This window comes from Miscanthus floridulus, chromosome 3, assembly GCF_019320115.1.
Source record: "Miscanthus floridulus cultivar M001 chromosome 3, ASM1932011v1, whole genome shotgun sequence".
NCBI classification, from domain to species: domain Eukaryota; kingdom Viridiplantae; phylum Streptophyta; class Magnoliopsida; order Poales; family Poaceae; genus Miscanthus; species Miscanthus floridulus.
Window position 1 is genome coordinate 23,769,284 of NC_089582.1, and position 17,943 is coordinate 23,787,226.

General features: G+C 43.6%; 1 long non-coding RNA gene across 4 annotated transcripts; it reads right to left on the reverse strand.

Annotated features, from left to right (window-relative positions):
* Window positions 1-8,403: 8,403 nt before the first annotated feature.
* Window positions 8,404-12,252, reverse strand: LOC136545227 (uncharacterized). 4 transcript variants are annotated; one of them, XR_010780962.1, is made up of 6 exons: window positions 11,601-12,252; window positions 11,405-11,489; window positions 11,090-11,132; window positions 10,625-10,677; window positions 9,543-10,517; window positions 8,404-8,786 (listed from the first exon to the last, which is right to left on the reverse strand). It is a non-coding gene; the product is annotated as an uncharacterized lncRNA (long non-coding RNA). The 4 variants fall into 4 exon arrangements; XR_010780959.1 differs by having other exon boundaries at window positions 11,090-11,163; XR_010780960.1 differs by lacking the exon at window positions 11,405-11,489.
* Between the last annotated feature and the right edge of the window lie 5,691 nt (window positions 12,253-17,943).

Genomic DNA, 17,943 nt, shown 5'->3' on the forward strand with positions numbered 1-17,943 from the left:
ATCTGTCAAAGATTTTTAGAATAGGAAGGTAGGAGGAAGCAAGGACAATATAAACATAGCTATGACAAGAGGTATGTTTATTGTGTTCTGATAAAAGCTCATCACCCTGATGACTGATCAAATAACTTGAACGGTTATCTAAACTGTGCACCTTATCCAAATATAATAAGTGTATCATTAATTGACCCATACATGTATATAGAATCAAAGATTATAAAACAGACACGTCCAAAGATCTATACCTACTACATTATTGGCCAGTCCAAACAACCAGACTCAAATATACCAAACAAGAGTTCCCTGTGATAATAATATCATCGATAACAAAGTACAAAAAAATAGCATGCAAAACCAACAGTTGAGAGCAGTAGAAATTTAATTGCCCCAAAGCTTAGAAGTTAAACTGCATGCAAAACCAACAACTGAGAGCAGTAGAAATTAAACTACCCCAAAGCCTCTAAGTTGCGAGACCTGTAGGTTTTAGCAGCGAACAAAAACAACGTGAGCTGAAATTATCCAGTATTCACTTTATCTCATTGAACTTCTTGGAACTTACTTTGATATAGACAAGGTTCCTCCTTTCTAGCTTCGTTATTAACCTTTCTTTAATGTAATTTAGAGGCAGACATGTGAGTAGATTCTTTAATCAGTTGGAGATCTTAAGTGGGAGTGCAGTCGAATGGTGCTCATATCCAACTATATTAATTTTAATTGGAAGCTGTGGGTTAACCCTAACTATTTTGCAGGAGCTTCACTATTGCAATTGGACCTGTTTTTGCACCACTAGATGCCAAAGCACAGAGCAATTTAAATGTAGGTCTAGTCTTGAAATTACAAATTATTTCAGAAAATACCGAGAACCAAACACCGAAATAGTAAGTAAAATCCAATTGCAATAATTTTTGGATTTGGGGCTGGGATTGGAGACTTGAGGATGCAGTCACCGTGAATTATATCAACATTGTTCTCCTATACTTTGGCTGCATGGAAGAGATCTGGGAACCATAAATTAGTGCCACAGAGGCTCCTTTTATCACAATTGCAACAAAAACCATCTACATCTACAGCCAAAATAAAGTTATGCAATACAAAGGCGGAATCGGACAACATACGTAAAAGGCATTCATACATGGAATCATAAATCCAAATGTAAGGGGTCTGTGAAGGCAACCGAACTCATCAGACTGTAATGTTATAAAAAAAATTCTTGCTCTCAAACACTGACACCCTATTTTTTAGGTTACATACATAATTAGGTACATATGTCAGGCCAGTTATAGGATGAAAATATTTCTGTCCATCTGTCCAGAATTCCCAGTGGGATTGAATCCGTACATAGTTTTCATCATCCTGAGTAGCCATCTCTCCCAAGCACATGATTGAGCAGTAAAAATATCATGTAGTGTTTCATGTTGTTACCTCCGCTGATAATTTGATTTAGTATAGCACTACAAAAGATAATCTAAAATTTTAATGGTGAAGTACACAAACCAGCTAATTTAATGACAGAGACTGCCTACCAAATTTTCATTCATTGAACAATCGCATACTGCATTTCACTACTATTAATAGGTTTAAAATGACTCATGGGTTGTCAGCAAATTGCACCTGATGCAGTCTGTCCAACAGTTAAAGGGGTGTTGCGCATTATGAGCAAACCCACATAAGAAGACTGGAAAAAAAGTCGCACACAGAATGGAAGTAGAGGCAATAGGAAGAGACATAGAAGCGATGCCTGAAAAAACTGCTTTTTCATAATCTCCAACTGATCCTGAAGAAGCTTGTTGACGATCATTATTTGTTTTTTAAGCATTAGCGTCATATGGTATTGCCTGGAAAATAGAGGATTAATTTGCTGAAGCTGTCGCCAAACTCAAAAGAACAGAGAAGAAAGCACCAATTGGATAGCAACCATAAGAGATTTGTTTAAGAAAAAAGTAGTCACAAAATGCAAGGATGGAGGTGAGCATTACTGGAAATTCCAAGAGAATTAGCAAATCAAATGGAACTTGTTGGAGGTGCAATCTAGCAGAAGCACAGATTCAATTTGAATACACTAAACTGGAAAATAATTTTTTATGGAAAAGGGTAATCTCGAACTGGACCTTGATGGTCCAGCTATCCATTTGTCACTAAGCTACGATAATGGGTCTAACAATTTTTTTTACACATGATAGTTTGTAACACTGAGCTGACAAAAGTCTGTGCAGGAATGGATGCTTCAACCAGTATAGCTTCACAAAGTGTACCTTGATAATGACTCAACCAGCGTGAACGCACAATCACTGCAAATCACATGAGCCTATAGCAAGGACTCTCAGCATGGATCTATTTTGAGTCAAGCATCTATTTTTTTTTGCATCTAATGCCGCCCAGCCAGATTAGGCATACAAAGAAGCATTTTTCTTTTCCTGTAAAATAAAGGCAGTAAGATGTAGGCCTGAATTGATAAGGTGTTCGCTTTGCTAAAAGGCACCTTATGCAGTAAGGCAGAAGGCTATATCGCTAAGGTGATCGCTTTTTAGAAACTATTATTACAAAGCAAAATACACCATGAGGCATTGTACTGCTGCAACTTATATACAGGGAAACGGCATAGCAACTAATATTAGCTTACCGGTACTCCAAAAAAATACAGAGATAATTTTTTATGGTGCTACAATGGAATCTGGTGAGGTGATCTAGCACTTGTCTTTTCATAAATCACAATGAAAACTACCAATCATTAAAACAAACTATAAAGGAGGTAAGGGCTGAAGCAATAGCTATCAGGTGAAAGCAAAATACGCCATGAAGCACTGCATAGCTGCTGCAACTTATATAGAAGCATACGGCATAGTAAGTATGAATAAGTGGTAATCCAAAATTTGGAGCTACATCAATAAGAAGCCTTGAAAATATTTATGTAATAGTTTTAGCGAAGCACAAACCAGACTTTAAGCATCCAATACTGGCATCTTTGCCGAGAAGGGAACCAACAGGAAGGAAACATGGCAATATAGAGGACACCACACTGTAAACCATCCACCACTAACCTCATAAATCACAGTTATCACTTGCAACAGTAACTGCAGAGGATACCACACTGTAAACCATCCAGTACTAACTGCTTTGCCAAGAAGGGAACCAACAGGAAGGAAACATCGCAATACAGTTCGAAAATTTAGATGAACACTTCAAAGTCAGACTCATAAATCACAGTTATCGCTTGCAATTAATGTACAGTTATTGGAATTAAGAAGCATAACAACACCATAGTGCATAGACGTAGAATTGCATACCATTAAAGTTACCAAACTGACCTTCACGTGTGAATGTGGCCCAGATGCTAAGCTTTCTTCCATACTCTGCAACTGCACATAAGTTCCTCCAATACCTTTTTTTTTGTTCCCTTTTTTCTCACCTACCTGCAGAATATGTAAAGGTATCCATCACCTTCTTTTTTTTTGTACAGAAAGCAAAATCCTACAAATGAGGAAAAGGTAGGATACAGGGATGCAGAAATTAGAAGCATACCTAATTTTTTTTGGCTAAATAAAGTCTACATCAGAATCCATGGCTGGACTGAAGCAAATAAAATACTTGATGAACGAAATAAGACAATTTAGTAGGTCACAAAACAGGTTTTTTTTGTAAAAAAAAGACCCGGTTAAGTTTTTTAAGTAACTGAATAAAAAACCAGTTCAGATCATTCATAGATTCACGCAGACAACCACTCAATTTGTTGGGAACATGCGTGTTTCGAATGGAATGATCCCGAGAACGACAACCGATAGGTCCAACTGTAGTTTTTTTTGCTATCACCAATCTTATGTTAATAAACCTAAGGAACTAAGGCATATTTGCCCAAGTCAAACTCCCAGAACCTTTTTTTCCCATTGCCAGCATAGAGGCATATTTGCACAACCAAGATATAACTACATTGTTACGTGGGTTAGCTTGTTCTGCTCCACCATGTCGTCCATCATGTGGGCTACATCGACCTGTATGGTTGTATATACCCAATGAAACAAGCAAACATGCAAAGGATCAAAATCAGTTGGATGGCATGAGGGAAGAGACCAAAGTAGCTCAGCTCTGTGGTGCAGTCTCGCAGCGTAAGCAGCAACCCATGGCCTGTCACCACCACGGCACCACGCGACCGGCACCCGCGGGGCGCCGGGATTCGGGAGGACGAGGACTGGAGGAGAGCTGGTGCCTGTGAATACGGTTTTTCTTCAGAATGGTAGTATGAAGTATAAATGGTTACGGTAAGCAATTATAATTTCATATAAATGAATACTTTAAGCAACTATAATGCTTTCAGCATTCACAGGTATGTATGCATTTTGTATCTACTATTATCATTTGTCGAGAACTCATGAACCATCGCTAGGCCTAAGACCGTAGTACTGAAATTAAGATGCTACAATGTTGTGTTACTTTTTTTAGTAGAAACCGATTTAACAGGTGTTCCTATCTCCTATGGGGGTAACTCACATAGTCACATGCCGAAGCTTTTCAGAGAATGTAGTAACCGCCTTTTGAATACGTTGCAGATAACATAGTTTGTTCGCATCAATGTCCCAAACCTGCAAACAATGTGCCTTCCAGATTAACAATACATGCATAAGTTATGAGGGGAGACATTTTCTTTTTTTTTGCAGAACACAAATCGTATGTGTAAGCAAACTACATCCATACATATAGACAACAAAATCAAGGGATCAGAGAGATAAGGTGGCAAAGGAGATATAGGGGATTTTTTTGAGGTTACCGTAGCAGGACCAAGCAAGGTCAGGGAGGACGAAATAGAGCAGAGGATGCAGTTGGACTGGCGTCGGTCACGTCAACGGGGCCAGTCACGACGCAGGCAGGGTCGGGCTACGCCGGGTGCGGCCGCGTCAGCGGAGGGCGCTCGCGCAGCTGATGCGGCCGGGGCGGGGCTGTCGCGGCGGCCGACGGCTGCATTGACGGCTCCCCGCGCTGGTGCACCGTTCGATCCGGCCGCACGGAGCGCTCCCCGCACCGGTACGGCACCCGATCCGGGATGAGAAGGGAAAGGCAGCGACAGATCAGGTGACGGAGAGGCACCTAGGGTTTCCTGTTGCACAGGAGCAGGCGCGCAACATCGGTAGGAGGCCGCGCGGAGGGGGGGGACCCGCGCCGGCGGCCAACGGTGGGGCCCGCTAGCACAGCGCCTTGCACTGTAGCGGCCACGGCCGGGGGGCACACGCAGCGCCGCGCCGTCGCGCCCCGACACCGCTTCGTGCGGTGCGCTGCCGGCACGGTTCCGGCTAGCACGAGGTGACGCGAGGGGGGAGGAGGAGGAGGGCGAGGCCAGCCGCAGCCGCGGGTGGCCGCCGGCATGAGCCACCGTCGCCCTGCCGTCGCCCGTCGGGGGAGAGAGGGAAGAGGAGAGAGGACGGGAAAGGAGAAGCGTCTAGAAGCTGAAGCAGGAGGTGCGAATATATTCGTTTGGCCAGATTCCGACTAGGAGCCGGAGAAGCCGAGCAGAAGCTGCGGAGAAGCACGGGAAACCGCTTACGACGAAATCCGCTACAATAAATCTGAGACGTCCAACGCGAGATCGAACGGCCGGGACGATTCGGGGCGACGTGGACACCGTGAGGAGCGGCCAAACCAAACTGGTTTAATAAGAGTAGATACTATGCGTACACGTATCTGGGGTTGGGCCCCTTGCCGTCGAGGGCCCAGATCGACCCCTCGTTCAACTGTTTCGACAACAATCGTATATTTATTTATTTTATCTATTATCTACTAATTGAAAATTTTCAAAGATATGTTCAATGTTTTAAAATTAACACAGTTAATAAAAAAATGTTTTTCTTTGCAAATATAAGTTCTAGTGCCTCCCCCTCAATCAGCATTACGCCAGTTCTTAATGGGGACCCGAAATTTATACGAGACTAGGTGACGGAGAAAACTACCTATAAAAATTGATATGATAATTCAACCATATGCTTCACACTGCAATAAAATTGTTAAGAACATGTGGTGCACGTTTATATTACCGACCACCTCTGAAAATCGATTTCCAAACACGTATAGAGTTCCTAGCCACCATTAGAAATGCCTCTATCTGTAGAGGCGGTCGTGCTTTCCAACCACCTCTAGAAACATAGAGCATTTCTAGAGACGGCTTAAAACGCCAACTATGTCCTGTCTCTAGAAAACATTTTTAGAGGTGTTTTTTATTATAGAACCGTCTTTGCCAAAAAAAAAACAGTACATCTAAAAATCGTTTTGGCGTACTGTGCGTTAAAAGCACTAATAAGGAAGGAGATCTTCCTCTACGCGCATGCGCTCGGAGGAGTAGCGACGCACGCGCGCCGGGATGAGCAGCGACGCGCACGCTCGGCCTGAGTGGATGGCCTACGGTTTCTAGAGTCTGGTTCCCTTGTCTAGCTTCAGCTCAAGTCCATTTAGCTTCTCGAGTCTCGTTATCATTTCTCCTGTGACATTCAGCCTATTCTGTATTGGGATATCTCCGGTTCTCATACCTGGCTTTTTTGAAGCTACTTTTTTCTATTCCGGCTTTTTTTATTTTTCTCTTTCGGGATAGCGGGTGTGTGGGTAGTGAGCGGGCGGGGAGATGGTTTCACTTATTTATATATATAGAGAGAGAAGTAATAAGAACAGAAAATGACAGAAAATATTTTTTTTTAAAAAAATAGCAGAGAAAATGTTTAATATCGTTATCATTTGTTAGAATAAAAAGCCTGTTCGGCTGCTCCACTCCCAGCTTGTTTCAGCCTATTCTCTTTCACAGAATACTATTGAATCAGCCGAAAAACTGAAACTGGATCAGCTGAACAGGCCGAAAATGCTTTTCCATCGAATGAACAAACTTAGGGAACTAAAATCTTTGTATCCCAGCGCCAAAATTTTTGCACTTCGGACCCAAAAACTTTTGTTATTAAAGAACTTTCAACATAAAAAAGTTTCTACGAGGTTACTTGATTGAACCGATACAAAATAAATAAGGGAAATTTGGCCACAGGACATTCGGAAAACATGAAATTGGCTGCTGCACACCACCAACTCCGATATTGGCCGAGTACCATTATGAAATTGGATTCATTTGCTAGAACACACCGCCCCCATTAAAATATAATTTCTGCTTGTTCCGGGAGAGAGAAGCTATGGAAAATGATGTGTTTGCCCTCATCTTCTTCCTCTCGCTTCCTCAAGTTTGGCGACACCATTTCAAGAAGTCTGGTGAATGGCCGGCCGGTGAGCCTTGCCGTGCCTGCCCTCACCCACACCCCTGCGTCTCCCCATCCTTCGCGCCACCCCGCAGTCTCCACCGCTAAGGCCGGCGTCGTCTGCGTGCTCTTCTGCACCTACGTACGGCTTCACCGATGACCTGCGCCAATCCGCCATTGTCGTCCGCATCCATGCCGGCCAGCAGCGCGAGGGCCTCCTCCCCCGTGGGGCGCAGGTCCAGCTACTGCACCAGCACCACCATCTCTAATTGTGTCAGGCTATCGTCGTCGTCCATGTCGAAGCGCCGAAAGATCTCGCGGAGCTGCTTCGGAGCCGGAGAAGAGGCGGCTGCCGCCGGTTCACTGGTGGTGGGAGTGGGACTGGTTGGCCGCCGCCGGTGCACTGGTGCCAGAAGGGCATACTTAGCGCATTCCCTAGAGTGGCCAGCCCAGAGCTCCCGGCGGTGCGGCCAGCCCAAGGGCAGTGCTCCCCGGCGGCGTAGCCATCCCAGGGGCAGTGCTCCCCGGCGGCGCGGCCAGCCGAAGGGCGGCACTCCCCGGCAGCGCAGCCATCCCAGGGGGCACGCCCTCCCCGGAGGCGCGGCCAGTCCAGGGGCGGAGCTCCCGGCTGCGCGGCCATCCTATGGGCACGCTCCCCGGAGGCGCGCCAGCCCAGGGGCGGCCCTCCCCGGCGGCGCAACCATCGTAGGGGCACGCCCTCCCCGGAGGCGCGGCCAGCCCAGGGGCGGAGCTCCCCGCAAGCACGGGCAACCCAGGGGCGAGCGCCGCTGCGCCATATGGGCACCATATGAGCGAGAGGAAGAAGATGAGGGCAAACACGTCATTTTCCATAGCTTCTCTCTCCCGGAACCGGCAGAAATTATATTTTAATGAGGGCGGTGTGTTCTAGCAAATGAATCCAATTTCATAATGGTACTCGACCAATATCGGAGTCGCGGTGCAAGCGGTAGAGTCTTACCGCCTATGACCGTAAGGTCCCGGGTTCGAGTCGCGGTCTCCTCGCATTGCACAGGCGAGGGTAAGGCTTGCCACTAACACCATTCCCCAGACCCCTCACAAAGCGGGAGCTCTCTGCACTGGGTACGCCCTTTTACTCGGCCAATATCGGAGTTGGCGGTGTGCAGCAGCCTATTTCATGTTTTCCGAATGTCCTGTGGCCAAATTTCCCAATAAATAAACAAAAAGATCCATGAAACACACATTCAAAGTTATCATTGCACAAAAACCTATTGCACCTGGAATTGAGACCTTACTACATTTGTATAGTTTGATCAAGGAAAGATACTCCAGTGAATGATCACAGCATATCAAAAATGCAGATTTCAAAAGACTAACATCTATTTACACACCATATCAGGCTAAAAACTAAAAAAGCGACTCATCAACCTAAAAGACGATCATTTTTAGTTTAAGGAAGAGCACCAATTGCGAACAAGCTCTTCTCACGAACATATGCAAAATCTTTATTTGCAAATTCAGCAGCATAAGTTTGTTGAAGTTTTCCTATCACTTTTCTTCTTGATCAACTAGTGTATCGTCTTCATACTTCAAATTGCCCTGCAACCAGTAAAAAAATTAAGGTATGAGAATGAAAATAAATAAATTCAGCAATTTTATATTAGCACATTTAAAAATTTGTAATTTCAAACTTTCTTTATAAAATTCAGGAACTTTATACTAGCACAATTAAAACTTTGTATTTCAACATTTAAAACATTGTAATTTTAAACTTTACATTTTAAATTTAGAAACTGTATATTAGCACATTTAAGACTTTGTATTTCAAGCTTCAAAACTTTGTAATTTCAAACTTTATATTTTAAATTTAGGAACTTTATACCAGCATATTTAAAACTTTGTATTTCAAAGTTTACATTTTAAATTCAGGAACTTTATACCAGCATATTTAAAACTTTGTATTTCAAGCTTTAAAACTTTGTAATTTCAAACTGTATATTTAAAATTTAGGAACTTTATACTAGCACATTTAAAACTTCTGTACTTTAAGTTTTAAAACTTTGTACATTCAAACTTTATTTTTAAAATTTAGAAACTTTATAACAGCATACTTAAAAGGTTGTACTTTGAGATTTAAAACTTTGTAATTTCAATTTTTATTTTTAAAATCCAGCAACGTTATACTAGCACATTTAAAACTTTGTATTTGAAGCTTTAAACCTTGTAATTTCAAACTTTACATTTTAAATTCAAGAACTATATACTAGCACATTTAAAACTTTATACTTTAAAATTTGAAACTTTATAATTTCAAACTTTCGAAGGGCGGGCCTGGTGCAAGCGGTAGAGTCTTACCGCCTGTGACCGAAAGGTCCCGGGTTCGAGTCGCGGTCTCCTCACATTGCACAGGCGAGGGTAAGGCTTGCCACTGACACCCTTCCCCAGACCCCGCACAGAGCGAGAGCTCTCTGCACTGGGTACACCCTTTATAATTTCAAACTTTACATTTTAAATTCAGAAACTTTATACTTGCACGTTAGAAACTTTGTATTTCAAGCTTTAAAAATTTATAATTTCAAACTTTACATTTAGATTCAGGAACTTCATACTAGCACATTTAAAACCTAGACTGGTGGCTGCAACCTGGTACCTATTGCATAAGAGCATAAGAGCATCAGGAAGAAAGAGGTTGAAATGAAAGGCATGATATAACTGATAAGCAGAGGTTTCTTAACTTCAGCTAATGAATTTAATGCATTACAAAAGATCAAATTATTGACTCTAGATCATCCATCCTCACGTGTGGCTCATGTGATGTGTTGAACGAGAAAAGTAGAGTCATTTCAATGCTATTTTTATAATCCCAACTTTTAATAGAATAGCTAGCCATTGAATCCTGAAAAATTGGCAAGGCAAAATTATATAACAGATGGGAGCAATACCATCATGACATACCTATTCTAACATGATTTCCATCCCAAAAAATAAGGACTTCAGTATGATAACAAGTTTTATAATCCCAACTTTTAACAGAATAGCTAGCCGCTGAATCTAAAAAATTGGCAAGGAAAAATTATGTAACAGATGGGAGTAATACCATCATGACATACCTATTCTAACATGATTTCCATCCCAAAAATAAGGAACTTCAGTACGATAACAGGGCATAGCTCGAAGCAAGTTTTGCATTTTAAAATTAATTGCAAAAAGAAATATGCAGGCAAGCATAGTCCAAATATATAGTCTTCATTCTGAGAACGATGAAGCATATCTCAAGGGTTGTGTTTCTCTTCAGAGTTAGCAGCGCTCCTCAGAGCCCGAGTGGCCTCCCTGCAAGTATCATCAAGAATTAAAGCCTGCAATGAAAGATATTCCTTTTTTTAAAGAATAGTGCATTGCATAAAAGGCTGCAATGAAAAAGAGATCTCTTTACTTGCCGGATCAAGCTCTAGTGCCCCCATTAAAGCATTAGCTGCTCCTTTCTAGTTCTCTGAATAAAAAGATACCGGTGAGATCCAATTTGAGCTTGCAAGGGACTATTTCGTAGAAGAATGGGCTGGTAAGTAAACTAAAATTTTCCAGGCTACATGTGTATATGCAGCAGCAGCAGCGCAAGGCACTGAATCACAACGAAGATCGATATAACACATCTGGTTTCTCTCTATTTTCTCATTTTAGTTCTACAGATCTAACAATGAGTATAAGTAATTCATGGCCTCCTCCTTTACTACTTTCCAAAAAGCATAGGCCATACGTTAACATATCAAAAGTCTTCAAGCATAACGACATGCATTCATATATATCAAAATTCAGTACCAATTATTGTCTATAAAAGTAAGAAATTCAATTATACTACTTTACTTATATCTAAAGAAAACATGTGTGAGTTGTTAAACACTAACCTGGCTATATTAAGTATGCTCATGAGTCCTTCAACTCGAACAGCTACTGAGTACACCAGAACATGAAAAAATATCTGTGGTTAAGATAGGAGCACATTAAGAAATTGCTGAAAAGAAACATCTAAATCATCCAATCCCTAAACACCAGTTACTTAGACACCAGCTAATTTTTGCTGACAGAAACAAGCATGGCAACTAATTTTGCATCTTAGCTAATATCCTGCTACTTAGACACAAGCAAGTGCATTTTTTAGACACAGGTTAGCATGACTTCATGAATATCATATTATAGTGGTGTTCCATAAAGGCTCATACCTGCAGAAATTAGCCAATGCATATAAAAAAAATTTGGAGTCTAGAGAATTCTATCTGCCTGCAGCCCCAGAACAAACCGTAATTTCTACACACATAGAAGAAACTATTTAGAGTACCCATCAATGGTGGTGACCACGAGCAATATGATTTGAAATGAGCTGTCCAGGTACCTGAATCGAAGAGATAGAGTTGGTACCTGAATCGAAGGGATATAGTTGGTCAGTTGCATGCTTGCTGAAGATCGACAGGCCATGTGACTGTGAGGAAAACGCGGCAGCTGTCCAGTCCAGGTCGGCGCAGCGGCGCCAACTGCCAGGGGCAGGGCAGCAAGCATCGGCCCCCAGGCCCCAAGGGCAGGCCGTAGCTAGCAGCCGTCCACCGGCTGGCCGCTGGCCTGGCTGCCGCCCGTCGACGTACGAATCCAGGAACAGAGCGGCGGAGCACAGGAGGGGCCGAGAGGGAGCCGCCACCGCGCCGCGTTCGAGTGGAGAGTAGAGCGCCGCCGTAAGCCGCCTGACGCCCTGACCGCGAGCGTCACTGGATTCGAGCGGCCGAGCGAGCAGCGGCGGCGGGATTTGGTGCCAGCTGACGAAACCCCAAACCCTAACCAATCCGACACCGACGCGAAGTTGCGGGTGACGGGGCAGACGAGCTGGTCGAGTGTCGGCGGAGTGCACCGGCGGTGATCGAGGGAGGGGCGGCGAAGGTGGATGGCGTAGCGCGGGTGCCAGGATCCGGTGGTGTTGGTGCCTCGAGCGGCGGCGTGTCCCGTGCTGACGGAAAGGGAAAGAGAGCCCAAAAAAACGGAAGGTGCCCGATGGAAAGGGAAACAGAAGCCAAAAACGGAAGTGCGCGCTGCTAGCGCCCCCAGCGCACGCGCGCTGAATAATAATTTGGCTAATAAGGACGATCTGTACATAGCTTGGCTAGTGGTTTTTGTCACGTGGAGGTACTAGTCATCGGTGCGTTGCTACGAAATAGCTAATAATTTATATTAAAAGCACATGGATTCCACGATAAGATAATAATACTATAAATATTAAATACTAACGTTAAAATGATATTTAATAAAAAAACAAAGTTTATGTAATTAACACAGTGACAAAAAACACGGTATGGTAGGCTCAAACTCTAGTGTGAGACTCCATCGATCCCTTTCATCTTCCTATGCTTCTCGGATCGAGCTGCGTCTAGCGGGCTTTTCACATGTTCCTGGTGTGACGGGGGCGGGCAAGGTGGATCCAGCGAGCCACATGGTGGAGGATACATACATTCTCAACTGTGCGCGTGGCTCGGGCAAGTCCATGTGCAAGATCCAGGGACAACTTTTCTCTTGGCCCGCAGGGATGTGGCGCTTCTTTGGTTCTGTTCGCTGGGAGGAATTTGAAGGAATCTGAATGAATCTGAAGAAATTTGTGAGAGAGTGAACAGTATTTTTCATCCGCGCAAAGTGAAATCCGGCTGGTTTTCAAACTAGCCGAACGAGCCCTTTGATTCAGGCTCCAACATCCAGTCTCTCTCCAGGCTTTTTCAAATCCGTAAAGGAGGCAGGCTGCAGGCATACCTATGAAGTTTCAGATTCTCAAGCACAAACAGATTTTTTCTTTTTCTTTTTTGAATCTACAAACAGATTTTTTTTCTAGTCTATCTCTATCTATATTTACATGCCTGCGTTGCAACGGGAGCAACAAAAGATATTCACAAAATGTTTGGTAGTCAAACTAAAATTTTGATCATGATAATTCAACTTTACCAGAGGATAGAACTTGTTCATTAAGCTTGATTTTGGCAAAGCATGTGTAGAGGATGCTTCTACTACTTTCTCATATGTACAGATAGGTGTGTAAATACTGTTACAAGTAGCATCACAATGACATCTTCAGGATGTGTAACATAAGCGACAGGATGTGTAACATAAGCGACATGAAAAAGATATTGAGCTCCTTTCTTGCTTGAGTAGTTGTATTCCATCTAATGCGACTTTGCCCTTGGCTTTCCATTCTACTCAAAAACAAAATACAGCATCATGACAAATCTCTACTAATAGTAAGCTGAAGGGAAAGGAAAGTTCAGAAAATTTTGACTTCTGCATTGTCTGTCCAAAAAATAACTTTATTAATGGTGGGTCACTGGGTCTCTACTCCAGCAAACAAATCATCCAGGGAGGCATTTTAAGCAGTATGGCAGAACTATAGTGAGCTATAAACGTGTCGTTCGTGCCATTTGAGTTCAAGAATAAACAGATCATTAGATTAAACCATTTTTGCAAACATGGATATAGGTTGAATGCGATATTAACTCTGAAATAATTGAAAATAAAGCTTCACCCTGAATTTTCAAAATGCACAGAAATTAATGTGTGAAGATTTGCTCACCTTTATTGTTTTATTGAGTACTGGAGTGCTCCAATAGTAGTTTTCTAGCTCTTACAATCTGCAGTGCATAAACATACATATTAATTAAATTTACGAACTCCACAAATGGTAGAACACATTGTTGAAGGAAAACAGTTCATATAAGATGTCTTGCAAAACAACAGTAAAGATATAAGGTTTTCTACATGCTACAACACAAAATAAGTAATGCATAATAGTAGAGGTGTCAAGCGATAACTTAACTTATTCAGTAAACACATGGACAGGTAAGGTGGTGTTTGGATCCAGTGACTAAAATTTAGGAGGTGTGTTGGGAGGATGTAGTATGGGGTGTTCGGATACTAATAAAAAAATAAATTACATAATCCGTCAGTACTCCATGAGACGAATTTTTTAAGCCTAATTAATCTGTCATTAGCACATGTTTACTGTAGCACCACATTGACAAATCATGGACTAATTAGGCTTAAAAGATCCGTCTCGTAAATTAGTCGCAAACTATGCAATTAGTTTCGTAATTAGTCTATATTTAATACTCCATGCATGTGTCCAAACATTCGATGGGACAGCGACTAAAATTTAGGAGGGGCAACCAAACACCACCTAAATTCAGCAGCAACACAAGCAAGGTCAAGTCCTTGACCTTATAAAAAAAAAAGGTCAAGTCCTTGACTATTTCATCCCTGCATATTAGTAGAGATGGCAACAGGGTATACATCAACCATCAATTTTATACTACGATGTAGATAAGGCATCTATCTAACAGCTTATGTACGTGTGCCTACTATGCTGATTCTTTTTGTAAATAATTAATTAACTATGCAACATTGATTCTTCAGCAGCTATAGAATCCTTAGGATCTGGCCTGCAAGAATCATTAAGCATGTAATAGATCAGAGCTGCACAGATCAGCCACGTCCAAAAACCTAACCTGCGACTGATCCCTGCAACCCTGAACCCAAATTCTGTATGCTAGAAGGTTGCAAGCATCGATAGAATAGAAGAAGATATCCAGAGATGACTGTGTCCAATGAAGTCCTTGTCCAGAGGTAGCAATTGGGAAGGAAACCATTTTCATTATAGTCTAGTTGTTATGAACTTTTAGACCTCTTCTATCAAGTTTTGGACAGTAAGATAAATCAACCGTGCCAACAATGCAATTGGCCGTTTTTTTACCGGAGATGTCAAAGACATTCCTGTTGTAAAAAGAACAGATTCTATGCTTTTGCGTGAGGCATATAAAAGGTTTGTCCATGCCTTGATAAGTACCATGGTCGCCACCTCATAAGAATTACTTGGAGCGTTCATCATAGCGCAAACTTAATCTCTGTCCAGTTGGCTTACACATGCCCGTGCATGGTAACGGGAACAGAATAATATCCGACCACACATCATCACGGGTGGAGTGGCAACCAAAGTCGAGGTTGATGAACACGTAGGCCGATGCTCCATCCACTATGACGGACAAGAGCGCATTGACACGTCAGGATTCGATGACGATAAAGATGGGGTGCAGAGTATAGGCTTTTATGCTAGTACGCAGAACTGACATAAGTTTGAGACCTGTCCAAGCACCTATTGCAGGCAGTATGCTCTTGCCCCCTTCCCTTGAATGTAAAAGTACAGGATAGGTTTTCCTTTTAATTTCTAATCAAGTAATTGTTCTAAGACATTGTAACCACTGATATCATCTACTAAACAAAGTGGACCATTAGGCAGAACCAACTGGGGAGAGTAATGTTAAGTCTAGCAGATTCATTAATTCAAATGGCAACCAACACCTTTTTTATGCGGAGTTATTCCCGATTACCAAAACAGAGGAATGAAGCACACCTTTCTAACATATTCTTGCAATCGCAGGCAATGCATGAGAATTGTTACATAATTCTTGATTACACATTTAAATGAAACAAAGTGTAAACAGTTTAAGAATATATGGGGGTAGGTTAGAGGCATTATAAATTTATATAGTGCCGCTCCAGGGCTGCTAATAAAACTCAATCATTCCCAGATTTTGTAGCAGTACAAATGTCTAGAAGGTAAGGTGGACTGCAACTTACTAACTGAAAGATGTGTACAGATATCCAAGATCATATCAAATAGCTCGAGAGCAGGATCAGTCAGTTCATTGCTGGGCATGAAGATTGTACTTACCAAAGCTATCCAAAGGAGCATAAGGTTTATTGACTGTGGTTCACAACAAATCGCTGAACAACCCCATGTGAACTGTCAGCGATTAGTGTGAGGCAGCCTTTTTTGTGTCCTGAATGTCCTTATCGCCTATGGAATACAGGGAGCTGTAGTTGTTTGCATCGAAAACTCTGTAATTACTGCAAAGAAGAAGCAAGTAAGCAATGCATATGTTAAATGCCATATTGTTGAGCAAGAATGTTCAGTTTGAAATAAGGGAAATATCATGATAAGCCAACTGGACACTGAAAGCTCTAGTTTTATTTTGGTGAATTAATGAAACCCTAAGTGCTAACCTAGTTTATCAAGTGTCGGTGTTTCGTACAAGCACCGGCAAGTAAATTTATAGTAATGCGCGTTAGGCTCGGATGGTGCGCTAAAGGACACAGGATTTATACTGGTTCGGGCGGAACGTCCCTACGTCCAGTTTGTTGCTGCTTGTGTTATTAGCACCGTGAACGGTCTGTAGTAAGGGATACAAACTGCCGAGAAAGGGACTGGTCCCAAGTCTCTGATCGAAGGATTGAAAGGTGGTCGAGAGCTTCGTAGCTGCTTGTGTGTATGAGTGCGTTCTATTGTTCGGTCCTATTTTTTCCGTCCCTTTGATGGAGGATGCGCATCCCCTTTTATAGATGAAGGGGCTGGCTTTAAAAGGGTGAGGGCTCCAGGATGCGTACTCTACTTAGCTTTGTGGCTCATGTCTACCTGGTCAGGTCCCCCATTCTGATGAGTGCGAAGGAAGATAAGTGCTTACGATGTTGTCGATGTCTCTGTAGGATGTCAGGTTAGTCACAGTATGCTGCCCTGCGCAGGGTATGGGCTGTAGTACAGTGGTTTTGACTTAGGAGCCTCCCCCCAGCCTTGCTCCATACGCCTTCTGGTTCCCATGATTCTTGTAGGGAGAATTCGGGGTCGGGGTCCGGTGTAGCGCCGTGGCCAAGGCCCTCTGACTGGGAGGACCTGAGGGGTCGGGAAGAGGGCCCCGCTCCCTCGGGTCCACAGCGCGGTGACGGAGTATCCGTCGCTCGTGGAGATAGCAAATCCATTCTCGGAGCGTAGCGGTTGTCGTGTATCTTCGTTGGGTTCCGTGTCCCAGAGCTGAAGGCGGCGCCTACAACTCTACCGAATGAGATGCATGCACCTGTAATACCTTTTGGGCTCAGCGGCGCCCGGAAGGGTCTAAAGCATCAGTCCTGTTGCTCCCTGGCAGTCCTTTTCCTGCCAAGGCGCAGGGTATGGTCGTTGGAGCCATGGTTGACCCGAACGTCTTGTCTCGTCCTGTATCCATCATTATGAGGGATAGATATCGATCAGGGCGAGGCTCGTTCTGGGCCGTCGGGTGAGGCGGAGATCAATCCCTATCTCTTGGGCGAGACTAACCCTATCCCTCTGGGATCGGGCGAGGCGAAATCCATCCCTTAGCCCTCGGGCGAGACCGAGCCCGCCCTATAGGCGTCGGGCGAGACGGAGTTTGGCTTTGAGCCTTTGGGCGAGACAGGGTTATCCCACAAAGGCGTCGGGTGAGGTTGACCCTGCCCCTCCGGGATCGGGCGAGACGGAACTCATCCCTTAGCCCTCGGGCGAGACCGAGCCCTCCCTCAAGGCATCGGGCGAGACGGAGTTTATCCCTCGGCCCTCGGGCGAGACCGAGCCCGTCCCAAAGGTGTCGGGCGAGGCGGAACCGAACTCCTGTTACTCGAACAAGGGATGACATGACGCCTTTATGCGTCCGAAAGTTTTTCACGTTTGGTGGTTATCGGTTCCACCTCCTGGGGTACCCTGGTATTAGGTCCCCGACAGTAGCCCCCGAGACTCTAGGTGATTCGTGTAGAACTGCCTGGAGGATGTTTTTGATTTCGTCGAAGGTAATTTGCCGGAGGGTGCGCGCGAGCGCACCCGATGGGTGTAGCCCCCGAGCCTCCGGGTGACTCGAGTAGAGCTGCCCGGGGGGTTGTATCGGCCCCTTCGCGGGTA